The following is a 12,906-nucleotide window of genomic DNA, read 5'->3' as shown; positions in this document are numbered from 1 at the left end:
GTCTGAGCCTTTGACTCAGGTCTTGCCTTCCTTCCTTCCAACGTTCTGTTGTGTTCAATTCTGTCTCCCGAGATCTAACTCCAGATATCTGGAGAGAGAATGGTTGTATTTCCTTACATTTCTCTGCTGCTGCTGCTGCTGCTGCTGCTGCTGCTGCTGCTGCTGCTGCTGCTGCTGCTGCTGCTGCTGGCTGCCTGCCTGCCTGCCTGCCTCCCTCCCTGCCTCCCTCCCTGCCTCTCTTCCTGCCTGCCTGCTTTATGGTTCCCAGCATGAGAGCCCCGGTATCTAGTAGAGACTTTTATTCTCTTGTAAATGTATGCTAGGGCCTGAGGAGGTGACCCAGTGACTCTGAGTATTTGCTGCTCTTGCTGAGGGCCTGGGTTTGGTTCGTAGCACTTACATGGTGTTTCACAGCTTCTTATGACTCCAGTTCTGGAGGATCCCACACTATGCAACCCTTGGGCATCTGCACACATGCTGTGTACATAAATGTACACAGGCATACACGTACACATAAAATAAATTTTTTTCAAAGATTTGCTAAATTGCATTTTCTCCGTAGAGTATGTGTTTAGTGTGCAGGCATTCAAGGCTCCCTCCTTTCAGTAAGATGAAAATAATATAGACCTCTGGCTTATAGACCACATCCCCTTTGGTACCCACACAGGGGCAGAGTGAAAAGAACACAGGCTTTGAAGGGACAGGCATAGCACACTCTCCCTACAGGGAGCCACCACTTTCCCTCTGACTCCGCCTGATGTTTTCCATAGCTGAGGAGTTTACGAGGGCCCAGCAGCTTGAGCACGTGCAGCTCCAGAACAAGATGGAAACAGCCAGTGCTTGCTGAGCAGTAGGCGCCGTGCTAAACTCCATTCACAGATGAGTCTTCCTTCTGTTGGTCTCCATTCCCAAGTTAGGAAGAAGGGGAACAACAAGGAAAACACCGCACCACGAAGCAGAGAGTGGGCAGAACCAGTTTTTTGCTGTTGTCTTTAATAGGGTCTCTGTAGCACAGGCTAGCCTTTAGCCCATGATCCTCCTATCTGTTCTCCTGAGTGCAGGAGTTTGAACTTAGACCAGGCTTTCCTCCTAGGATACAGGGATGCCTTGAGCACCAGCCGCTGGCAGTGAGTGAGATGTTAACCGTTCCGTGAGCAGATCTGGCTACAGGTGATGGTTGGTTTGCCGTATGGGTCTGCGTGTGTACATGTGCAAGTGTGTGCGCGTGTGACTGAGTATGCATGCGTGGCTAGGGAAAGAATGCTCTCTGGGGAGATAAGCTGATACGCTTTTTTATTCCTTCAGGCCTATGCCTAGCTCTGGCTTTGAATAAAAGCCCTTGAATTGTTTGTATGTAATTCTGCCACCCTCTAGTGGCCATGTCTCTCTTAGCCCCCGACCATGAAACAGCTCCGGGTTTTTGCCCCCACCTGCTGGGATGGAACCCCTGCCTCACACCAGCTGAGCAACCTTGTCCCCAGTGAGCATGAAGCTTCCCAATTCTTACTAAGTCTGGTTTCATCTTTGTGTGCACGGAAGGCTGTGTGCAGGGCTGAGGGCTGAATCGGGAGTGGAGAAAGAAGAAACGCTATTTCCAAACAGCTTGAATTCTGCTTTCCCAGGGAAGCAGGCCAGCATGACTAACTCCCAAGACTGCAGCAGCCTGGCCAGGCAGACTGCCCGCTGCTTCTGTCCTGCAGGCTGTGTTCTTTCTGCCCTGAAGGTCATTTGTACCGGGTTCTGTGTGACTATCGGATTGAGATAAATATTTCAGAAGGCTGGAGGGGGAGGGTCAGCTCAGCTCAGCCTGTCTCAGACTGCCCTGGGACCTCAATGTCTTGGGGCCTGGCTGAGCTGAAGCAGCCAGTGTGGGTGCTGGGCACAGCAGGCCTTCCTGGAAAGTCCTATGAGTGTGAACCAACACTTGGTGTCTCTTACATAATGTCAGTTCCACAGGAACCTTGAGGATCTGCCCTGTTGGAGAGGAGAGTTCACATCCAGGTCCCCTTCTCTGCCAAGAGAGGGTTCAAGGTCTAATACAAAAGTTAGACTCTAAGGAGTAGATAAGGCCTGGAAACTGGTCATTCCTTGAGCCTCAGAGAGACAGTATGGAAGGCAAACCATGGCTTTCTTGATAGCGGGCGCTACCGTGGCTCCCTGAATGGCAGCTAAGAGGTCAGTGATTAGCATAATTCTGTATGAAAATTCTGCCTGGAGTTTTCTAGAGTTGGCACACCTTGGGACTGACAGTTTGGTGAGGTTCTTTCTTCTTTTAAATCTTTGGAGATCTGGGTGGGGGGTGTCTCACTACATAGTCTAGAGTCTAAGAGCATCCTGGCACTGGCCCGCCATCCTCCTGAGCTTCTCAGGTTACAGGGACTACTATACTCAGCCTTTTAGTTTAAACTTTCCTGTTAAGCAGAGTCAAGTCATCTACTCAAATAGTGGATGTCACTAGTGTCACCAGTGTGAGGTCCTTATTATCTTTGTAGTTTTGTTTCCGGTATCTGTTGCTTTTTGAGTAGAGCCCAGGGCCTCCTGTTTGTTTGCGCAAGTGCCCTGCCTCTGAGCCCATCCTCCAGCAGAGGAGTCCTTGGTGTAACTGGTGGAAGAAATCTAAACTGGTGTCCTTCTTCAGGCACAGTAACGAGTCATGGTAATTAGGTGGCAGCATCTTGGCATGGCTCTGGATGTCCTGTGTAGAGACTGAATGACCGTTCTTATTTTAGAAATGATGAAGATCAGGCACAGAGTAAGAACCACCTTCTTTGGGGTCCTGGGAGTAGTCACGGTCTAGTGCATCTGTCCTCTGACCCTCAGAGCAGCAACTCACACCGATGCGATGCTGTGTGCTGGAGCCACCTCACCTCTGTGCTTGATATTCAAATAGTTCTGTGTGACTTAGTAATAAGACAGAGAAATAACTCAGTGGTCAAGAGGATTTTCAGAGGGCCTGGGTATAATTCCCAGCACTCACCACAGTCAGGGAGGGAAAGGGGAAACCACAGGAGCGAGTGTGCCTGCTCCCCACCCACCTTCAAAGCAGCGGAGGGGCTGTGGGAAAATGACGAGGACTGTCTTTGGAGCCGTCTTTCAGCTTAGTTCTCCGTTTTTCCTGTCCCACACCTATAAATTTTTAAAAGTTTTACTACGCATATGGAATCAAGAGTGTTGCTCCTGGCAGAGCCCTGCAGTTGGCTTAGCTGGTGTTGTGACTCCGTCGACAGTGTCCTATTCTGTGGTGCGTCACCATGGGAAAGGCCCAGTGGATACATATTTGCTCCTTTTGTTGCCTTTAATATCCTGGCAGAGGAGTCATCTCCTCCGTCCCTTCCTCCTCTCCTCCCACCCGTCTTTCTTTCCTGTGGTACCGGGCATCTAGCCTAGGCCCTTGGATGTGCCGGGCCAGTTCCTTCCCACTCTACTGTGGTTTTCACAATAGGCCTGTCATTCATTAAAAATATCCTGTACATTGGGGACTCAGCTACATAAAGTTCAAGGCCAGCCTGTTTCAAAGGTGGAGGGAGGGGAAACCAAACACCTGTAAGGTATATAACAAGAGAATTTCAGTCACTACGTGAACTGACGAGTAAACTGGCGTTTTACATTTCTCATTGTTGTGTAGCATTATGTAGAAAATGCTTACATTTTGAGCATTTAAAAATCCTCGACTGGGGGCTGGGGATTTAGCTCAGTGGTAGAGCGCTTGCCTAGGAAGCGCAAGGCCCTGGGTTCGGTCCCCAGCTCCGAAAAAAAAGAACCAAAAAAAAAAAAAAAATCCTCGACTGACGAGGACAATATTAAATTGTCATACATTGTTCCGGGATCCAGACGAGAACAACTTGTCCTATTCCAGTGCATTCGTCACGTTCCAAGGGTTCGGTTTTTAACCTGCTCACTTGGATTCTGAGACGGATCTGGAAAAGAGAGCATTAAAAATCTAAATGGCATCGTAGATCATTGGTGTTCCACCATGTCTCAAACAAAGGTAAGACCAAACCAAACCAAACAGGGAGTGGTTGTGTCATACTGGGAGGTGAACGCGGGGGCGTGGGGAATTCAAACTCATCAGCTACATAGTGAGCTACAAGGCCAGCTTGGGATGGAAGGGACCCCTCCCTCAAAACACAATAAAACCAAAGCAAAGTAAAACAAATCACTCCAGAAGCTCTTGGTGCCGTGTGCCAAGATTACACTTGGTGGTTAGACTGCTACGCCGTTCCCCGTTTCTGAAAGTGAGTAATGCGCCAGACTAGGCTGAAACTTGAACGTTTTCTTAAGCATTAAAACTTTCCCCCCCCCCCCGTATTTTTTTAGTTGACTACCCACCCTGCCAATTCCTCAATGGAAGCGAATTTTCTAAATATGGGGACCAAAACAACCGAACAAGTCGTAGGTTTAGGGGAGAATTTGCAGTGGAGATGGACCGAGGGCCTTGGGCATGTCAAATGCATGGCCGCTCTACCATGCAGCTACATCCCAACCCCAATACCTTGCATGCACATCAGCACCGCTCCTAGAATCTTCTCATCTGCAGCCGTGTGCTAGGGCGGTTTGCTGATGGTCGGGTGATTGTGTTTTGTCTGTGCCAGCCTCTCCTTTAAGAGTCTGCATTTCATGCTAAGTTCTGTTTCAGTAAATACATTGTTTAGTAAGAAAGGAAGAAGTCCAAGTATCTTTATTTGCAGACCCTATGATTCTGTACACAGGGACCATAAAGACTCCATAAGAAAATGTTTGTTTCTTTGTTTCAGAAGAAAACCCTTAGAGCTGATAAACACTTTCAGCAAAGTGGCAGGATACAAAATTACTACACAAAACTCAACAGCCTCCCTATGTCCTAATCACAAACATGCTGAGAAAGAAGCCAGGAGAAAGTCCTACTCACAGTAGAAAAAGAAAAGAGAAAGAAATGAAAAAGAAGGAATCCAAAAACCGTGAGCCTTGGAATAAAACTAACCAAGGACGGGAAAGACCTGTATAAAATGGTTACTTTCGGGGTTGGGGATTTAGCTCAGTGGTAGAGCGCTTGCCTAGGAAGCGCAAGGCCCTGGGTTCGGTCCCCTGCTCCGGAAAACAAAGAACCAAAAAAAAAAAAAAATGGTTACTTTCAAGCATTAAAGAAAGAAATTGGAAAAGATCTTAGAAGATAGACTTCTCATGCTCATGGATTGGAAAGAATTAATATTGTAAAATGGGTATATAAAATAAAATGCTAGTCTCCACAGAAATAGGAAAAAAAAAAAAGCCTCTTAATACGGAAGCCCAGAAGACCTTGAATGACCAAACTAACCCTGAGAAACAAGGAATAGCGCTGTAGGCAACGCTGTGTCTGACTTTAAGATATTTACAGAGTCTAATAAAGACAGTTGGGTACTGGCCCAGAACAGGCACACACGCTGATGGAAGGCCATTCAGATACAAGCCCGCACAGCTGAAGACAGGTAATTTTTGACAAAGATGTCAAAAATCCACAGCGGAGGGAAAAAAACCAGCTTCTTCAACAAATGGCACTGGGAAAATCGGGTGTCCACATGCAGAGGAGTGGATCCTATATCATCCTGCAACAAAGTCAACTTCAGGGAGATCGGAGGTGTCAGTGTAAGACATGCCAGTCTGCAACTGGAGAGGGGAAACACTTCAGGTACAGCCATAGCCAAGGGCGTCCCAGCAGGACTCCAGCCACTCGGGAAGTAAGGCCCACGATTGGTAAGGAGAACCTCATGAAACTAAAAGGCAGGAGAAGAAACAGTTGAGTAAGCAGTCGACAGAATGGAAGAAAATCTTTGCATACTCTACATCTGATGAAAGATTAATATTAGAATAAACTACCAAACCCAGCAATGAGAAAGCAGACAGTCCAGTTGGCAAATGGCCTAATGAAAGAAACACACATTTCTCAAAAGATGAAATACAAGTGACCAGTCATCACAACTTCACTAGCCCTCAGTGAAATATAAACACTCCACTTAGATTCCATCTCTTCAGTTAGAAATGACAGTCACCAAAAAACCAAAAACCAAAAACCAAAAACCAAAACAAAACAAAACCCGAATTAACACAGGAGGTGATAGCAGACATGTTTAACCTCAGCACTCGGGAGGCAGAGGCAGGCGAACCTGAGTTTGAGGCCAGCCTGGTCTACAAAGTGAGATCCAGGACAGCCAGAGAAACTCTGTCTCAAAAACAAACAAACAAGCAAGCAAGCAAACACCAAAAAAGCAAAACAACTAATGCTGTCAAGGATGTAGTTAAAAGGGAACTTGTAGACACTGCTAGTGAAGGTCTAATTTAGTCCAGAAACTGTAGAAGTCAGGGTGGGGGTTCCTCCAAAACTAACAATAAATCTTCCCGTGTGACCCAGCCGCCCCGTCCACATCAGCACCTCACAGACACTTGCACGTGGGTGTTTACCGCAACACTTCACAGTCGCTGTGCTCTGGAACCAACCCAGGTGTCCGTCAGCACAGAGATTGATTAGGAAAATGTGGTATCCATGGTACATACAATGGAATTTTTTTCAGGCATGGAAAAGAACAAAGTCATGTTATTTGTAGGAAGATACATGTATCTGGATCGCCGTATTAAGTGAACTAAGCTGGTCTCAGAAAGACAAACACTGTGTATCTTCTCTTGTTTGCAGTTTCTGGATTCCATAGAGATACATAAAACACAGGGAGAAACGAAAATTGAGGTAAAGCTGACTAACAGGACAGAGTGCTGACTGGAACAGGGAAGGGTGAGAAAAGGGAGGTGTGGGAGGTGCAAGGTGAAGCATGCTCAACATAGTTTATATACATAGATGCAAAGTTAAAACTAGCAATTTTTAAAGTTAGGCTTTCAGAAGGTCTGTGAGAGAAAAATTACTGTGTCACCCCCATCAGGAGGTCAGAACAGAGGAAGCCCCAAAGACTTGGCCATTGTACTGAGTGGACCAGTCATCTGTCAGAATAGCTAGGCAAGGGTCCTCTGACTGGACAGCTTGCACCAAGACAGGTAGGAGCTCTCACAGATGGCCGGAATCGGAAAGGTGTGGGCTGGGGCTTTGCTAATGTGGCCAGAACATCACTGGCTGATGTAGCTGCACGCTGCCAGTGAACCCTACGAGAGGACTTTGGGAGAACTCTCTTGGTTATAGCTGCTAGCAAGGATGCTGCCTTCCCTGAACAAGGCCGAGCTGAGACCAAAGCCAGGGCTTCCCAGCATTGCTGTAAGTGACCACACTGTCATTTACTCTGGAGTTTTTACTGATTCCAATTAATGAGAAATTCAAGCCAACATCTTAGTTTTTACAACTGATGTTGGGATGTGTAAATATGGGCAATATGACTAAAGTGTCCAAGGCTATCTTAGAGATACCTTGGACTGATGTTACAAATTAGTTATGTTGCTGTATGTGAGGGGAGACTCATAGTTACACAATTAAAATTAAAAGATGAATTATCATGGGAGAGATAAGCTACTGTCCAATGAAATGATATTAACCTAATGAGGTGACTATCTAGTTCTCATGATAGACCTGTACAGCACAATTAAAATACTCAAACTTGAACAGTATGACTAAGGTTTAAAAAAAATACCCAAGTTATATGCAGATGTATTTTTCCAATGGAAATAAACCAAATGTGTGTAGCTTTTAACTTAAAAGGCCATTTCTGTGTATGATGTCAGGGAGTGAAAGGGGTCTAGGAGAATTTACTTCTGTGCCTCCAGACCATTCAAGCTCTGTGCTCTGCAGCAGACCTAAACAGAATGGCCGTGTGGCTCAGCCTACAGCCCCACGACTCTCACCTGTGTTTCCTGCCTCTTTACTAGCTATGCCTGGCTGCCTGCGCTCACTGCTAAACTGGGTCATGAAATCTTCAGCGCCTGGCCCAGGCCGGAGCTGGAGTGACTCTAAGCTGAGTACTACAGTTCTCCCCTGTAATCCCTGCGGAGGTGAGAGGAGGGTCCCTTGGGTCCAGAAGTTTGAGACTATTATGAACAACACAGTGAGACCCCATCTCAAGAAGAACAAATGGGGAGAGGGGCTACAAAGAAAGGGACAGTCGAGATGGCTCAACAAGTAAAACCACTTGTCGCTAAGCCCAAGGACCTGAGTTCAGTCCCTTAGACCCACGAAGTAGGAGAGAGCCACTTCCCACAAGTTATCCTTTGATAATGATGTCCACACATAAGTAAGTTAATAAAACTGTTACAAAGAAGAGAAAAATCGTAGAACAGTAACATGAATTCTGATCATTATTTCCTCAGATAATAAGTGTTGGGTTGTGGGAAGTTCCGGTGAGAGAGATAGGGGGAAGAAGATTGTTTTTTAAATCTACATGGTCAGAGGGAGCTGACTGGAGCCGAGTGGGAGCCAAGAGAGAAACTACACAGACATCTCTGCTTTCGCCTGTCTTTGGCGGTGTTTTCTTAATGTTGGAAAAATGCGGTAGTTTTTTATTATTTGACGCCCACCATCCCAAGTGTTCCCCTGCATGGACCACATCTGGTCATATTACATTTGTGTGATACTGGGCGATTTTCCATTGACTTACCATGTTTGCATTGGCTTTGGCGTTTGGGCGTGTGGTTTCCCTTGACACAAACTTCTTACCACCGACATTTTCCTAGGGTGCTAGCGTTTCAGGCTGGAGGGGACTCGAGCGTGTGATTGCACAGCCCCTCCTTGCTCTCCTCCTTGGGTGCTGCCCCTGCCTAAGCTTGCTAAGATATACTAAATAGGACAGGTCAGAGCAGAACAGAGGGGAGGCTGGAACTGGGCAGGTGGCTCAGTGGTTAGGAGCGGTTGCTGCACAATCCTGAGAACCAGAGGTTGGATACCAGCACCCACACGATCCAAGCGTCATGCAGAAGAAAAAAAACTCCTAGCACTCCTGCTCAACGATCCTACCCACTGTCTAGGCCCACCCTCAGACCCATACATACACCTTTTTGAATGTATGCATGTGTGCATACATTAAAGTATATGTGCACAAACCTATAAATGAAATCCAAAAGCAAAGAACAGGAGTCCACTTGTAGACAGCCAAGGTGATGACATTGCTGGATACCTTAGCACACATCTGTGGACCTCAGACCTTACATTTGCAACCCACACAGGGTCGGGGGGTCTGGCGTCGGTACAGAACCGAGAGCATCCCTTCCTCCCGTTTCTGCAGTCTGTGAGGATCTGCTGGGCTCCTCACATCTCAGTCCCTGACTGTAGCTTTGGGCCTTCCACAGTGTTTACAGAAGACACTCAGAATTTCAGAAATCCCCAGTTTCTTTATTATTATTATTATTATTGTTATTACTATATTTATTTACTTGTGTGTATGTGTTTGTATATGTATGTACAAGTGTACACACAATATGGCATGTGTGGAGGTCAGAGGAGAACTTTTAGGAGTCAGTTTTCGTCTTTTACCCTGTGAACACCAGGGATTGGGTTCAGGTTGTCAGGTCAAGTGGCAGACACTTTACCTGTTGAGTCATCTCCCCACCCCCCTGTTAATTTCTTAAATGTATTTTAAACTACTTTTTAAATGCTTTTGAAAACGTTACTTCCTGTTGTTAATAGAACCCAGATGGCAGGCTGGGGGGGGTGTTTTCCCGAGTTTGAATCACTTCCTGGGCACCTTGTCATCTAGACCCAGAGGGTGAGTTCAGGACATCATCGTGACTGTAGGGCATGGTTAGGTTTGGAAAAGTGACTGGGCAAAAACAGACAAATGAAAACCAGGGAAGGTTTGCGAGGGAGAGAGAAGCTTTCTGATTCAACACTTCCTCTCCCAGTGTGATATAAGCACGTATCTAGTTACAGGATTTCTTTGGCAAAAACATTTTTAAAAAATAATTAGATTTAGCCGGGCAAAGTCAGTGTCTGCCTGGCCAGTTGGTTGAGGACCATCTGCCTCACGTGTCACTCACTGGCCACCGCATTTACCTAGGGACGCTCTGTAGACTATTTACTGATCCTGGAGCAAAAACTCCTACTCAGCCAAGTTCCAGGTCCTGGGTGAGATTTGGAAACCCTTTGACCACGACTGAGAAAACCGTGGATGTCACAGAAAGCAAAATATGGAGCCCCTGGCATTCCGCTTGCTGTATTTGCCTTCCATTTACACACAGGACTAAGTTCAGGACTAAGCTGATTGGCTACTGCTGGCAGACACAGGGGGATGCCTCCTTCCGGAAGTGTCCTAATTTTAAAAGTAAACGGCCTGTGAAAGAGGCGTCGCAAGGGCTAATAGACTCGTAATCTATGTAATCTATGCCTACGCCGAGCATCAGAGAAATGCAGTTTAAAATGTGCTAACTTAGTGTGAACACCAAATGTTGGCTTGGTGTCTTACCCCGCTTCATTTTCATCAAAAGTTGGAAATCCTAAAAAATAAACGTATTTGAAAGTGTAATTTCCCAGTAAACTTAATGATTCAACTGAACCAGACCTGTTCTCCAGTCAGTAAGTGTGAGGAGTATTAACACTAGAACAAAACTGTGTGGCCTTGGCGCTGATGCCCCCTCCCCCACCTCTCGGGGATGGACGGAAGCTCTCAAACCTCCTGGGCGAGCACGTTTGCACTGAGCTGCACTTCCAGCCTTCTCTCTCATCATCCAACAGAGCTGGATAGGACTAGAGAGTGCGGCTTGTCAAGGGCCGTAGCTGGAGTTGCATTAGTAAACTGATTGTACTGTCACTTAAGGCTGGATGGCGGCCAATGGCTTTGTGCAGGTGGCTGGGAAGGCAGCTAGGTGGGTAAAGTCACTTTCTGCCGAGCCATAGGGACTGAGTCAAGGGGATAGTAATGGCATTCGTTAAAGTGCCCTTGACAACCCTAGAACCACCATGAAAATAACCCCAGAACAAAACTTCAAAGCCTCTAAATACTAAGAGAGGTGGGGTTTTTTTGTTTTATTATTGTTGTTGTTGTCGTGGTCGTTGTTTTTTAATGTAAAATGGTCGGCTATTGGTCAAACTAATCCAGAGTTTTTAGGTTTTTAAGTATAGCATAAATACCATTTACTGATATATTTTCCCCCTTAATGGTCCCTTTCTAGTTTCCTAGCATCTGTCCACTCCCTTGCCCCCAGGTAGATACACATGTGTGAACATCATGGCTGATACGTGCATAGTCAAGAGCTGTCATTATACAATGATGAGGGCCTGGGCTTAGATCTTAGCACACAGACAGCAAGTCCGTGTCTGACATCTGCCTGTTATCCTGGCTCCAAGGAGCATTGCTGGGGCTTGCTGGCCTCCTGTTTAGCGGGAAAACATGAGCCCTGTGGCCAGGGGCAACACTACCTCAGAGGACTAGGTGGAGAGAGAAGACACCTGACACCTGGCTTCCCTGTACACACAGGTGCATGCACGTGCACGTATGCTTGTGTAACGAGCAAACGAGTGAATAATCTTTTAAAAATTTAGAAGCAGAGGCAGTCTTAATGGTTCATGCTTTTAATTCTGGTACTCAGGAGGCAGAGGCAGAGGCAGACAGATCTCCGTGAGTGAGGCCAGCCTGGTCTACTTGGCAAGTTCCAGGCTAGCCAGACTATATAGTGAGACCTTACCTCAACAACAAATAAACAGGGCTGGAGAGATGGCTCAGTGGTTAAGAGCACTGACTGCTCTTCCAGAGGTCCTGAGTTCAAATCCCAGCAACCACATGGTGGCTCACAACCATCGTTGGGGTCCGATGCCCTCTTCTGGTGTCCCTGACTGAAGAAAGAAACTGTACTCACATAAAATAAATAAATTAATTAAAAAAATAAAAGATATGATCTGAAGGTGAGAATAAAGGAGTTTTTTTTCTGACAAACTCGTTTAATAGATCACTTCCCAGCTCCACTTTCGTCCATTTTCCTGCAAACTGCGTAACTTTATTTTTAAAACTTCATTGTATTTAGGTGCCCCCTTTTCACGACCCTTTCGTCTGTTGGTGAACGTCTAGGCTGCTTCCATTCCCAGCCTGTTGTGAGTAAAGCAGTAATCACAACGGATGAGCACGTGTCCTGTGGGAATTTGCTCAGGAATGATAGACCTCAGTCATAGGGGAATGCTGGTTTAGACTTCTGAGAAACCGCCACCTTGAGCCCCATAGTGGTGACCTGTTTACACTCAAAGAGGGACAGCTTTCCAGTACAGTCAGCTAAGCGCACCAACAGACACACGGACTCTTCAACGCCTGGAAGGCTGATACAAGAGGCTAGCAGGTTCCGAGCCATTAGCATGGGCAACTTAGAGGGATAAAGCAAGGGCAGGGTGTGACTCGGTCACAGGATGCTTGCCTAGCATACCCAAGGCTGGGCTCAGTCCTTAGCAACAACGCTAACAGAGAAGTGTGCACACAAATCTGATGCAACATAGACTAAGTCGTGCTGGCTGAGGTGATGTTGACCCTTATAACAATCCCCTCCCCCACAAGATGGCTCTAAAAACTGGCTCTAAAAAGCTGCAGCTTATTTCTATCTATTTGTGTGTGAAAAATCAAAGGGGACGTTCCATTGTTGGGACAATCTCTGCTGGTCATCTGGGGGCCAGCCTTGAAACGCCATCTTGGGCTTTGGAGGCTGTTGTGTCGGTCTGATAGGTAGGTAAGCCCACTTGAAAAGAGAAAACGGTTTCCAGTCATCGCTGGCTCGGTTGCTTTGGGGCCTATGGTGAGGCAGATCATCATGATGGGAACCTGTGGTAGAAGAAGCTCTTCACTCCAGGGCTGAAATGTTAAGGAGACTGGGAAGACCCAAGGTCTCCATATCCCCTTCAAGGGCACAACTGCAGGTTCCCGGTTGCCTTCTCCTGGACTGCACCTGGGAAAGGTTCCCTCGCCTCCCGATAGCGTCACAGGCTGGAGACGAAGGCTTTGGCACAGGGACCACGTTCTAAACAGACAGTGGCTACTGTGCTCACTGTAATGG

The 12,906-nt window shown here is 46.7% G+C and overlaps 1 protein-coding gene across 7 annotated transcripts in view; it reads left to right on the top strand.

The window, feature by feature from the left end:
- Positions 1-12,906, top strand: part of Wnt5b (Wnt family member 5B) — a 130,267-nt gene that overhangs the window by 93,409 nt on the left and 23,952 nt on the right. The window contains exon 1 of one of the 7 annotated variants that reach the window (XM_087656207.1): positions 1,790-2,175. The exons of the other annotated variants lie outside the window; for them this stretch is intronic. The gene's annotated coding sequence lies outside the window, so the exon portion shown is untranslated. Of the gene's footprint in view, positions 1-1,789; positions 2,176-12,906 lie in introns of those variants that run through there. 7 annotated transcript variants of the gene reach the window in all.

This window comes from Rattus norvegicus, chromosome 4, assembly GCF_021556685.1.
Source record: "Rattus norvegicus strain SHRSP/BbbUtx chromosome 4, alternate assembly SHRSP_T2T, whole genome shotgun sequence".
Classification (NCBI taxonomy): domain Eukaryota; kingdom Metazoa; phylum Chordata; class Mammalia; order Rodentia; family Muridae; genus Rattus; species Rattus norvegicus.
This window is presented reverse-complemented; position numbering and strand designations above follow the sequence as displayed.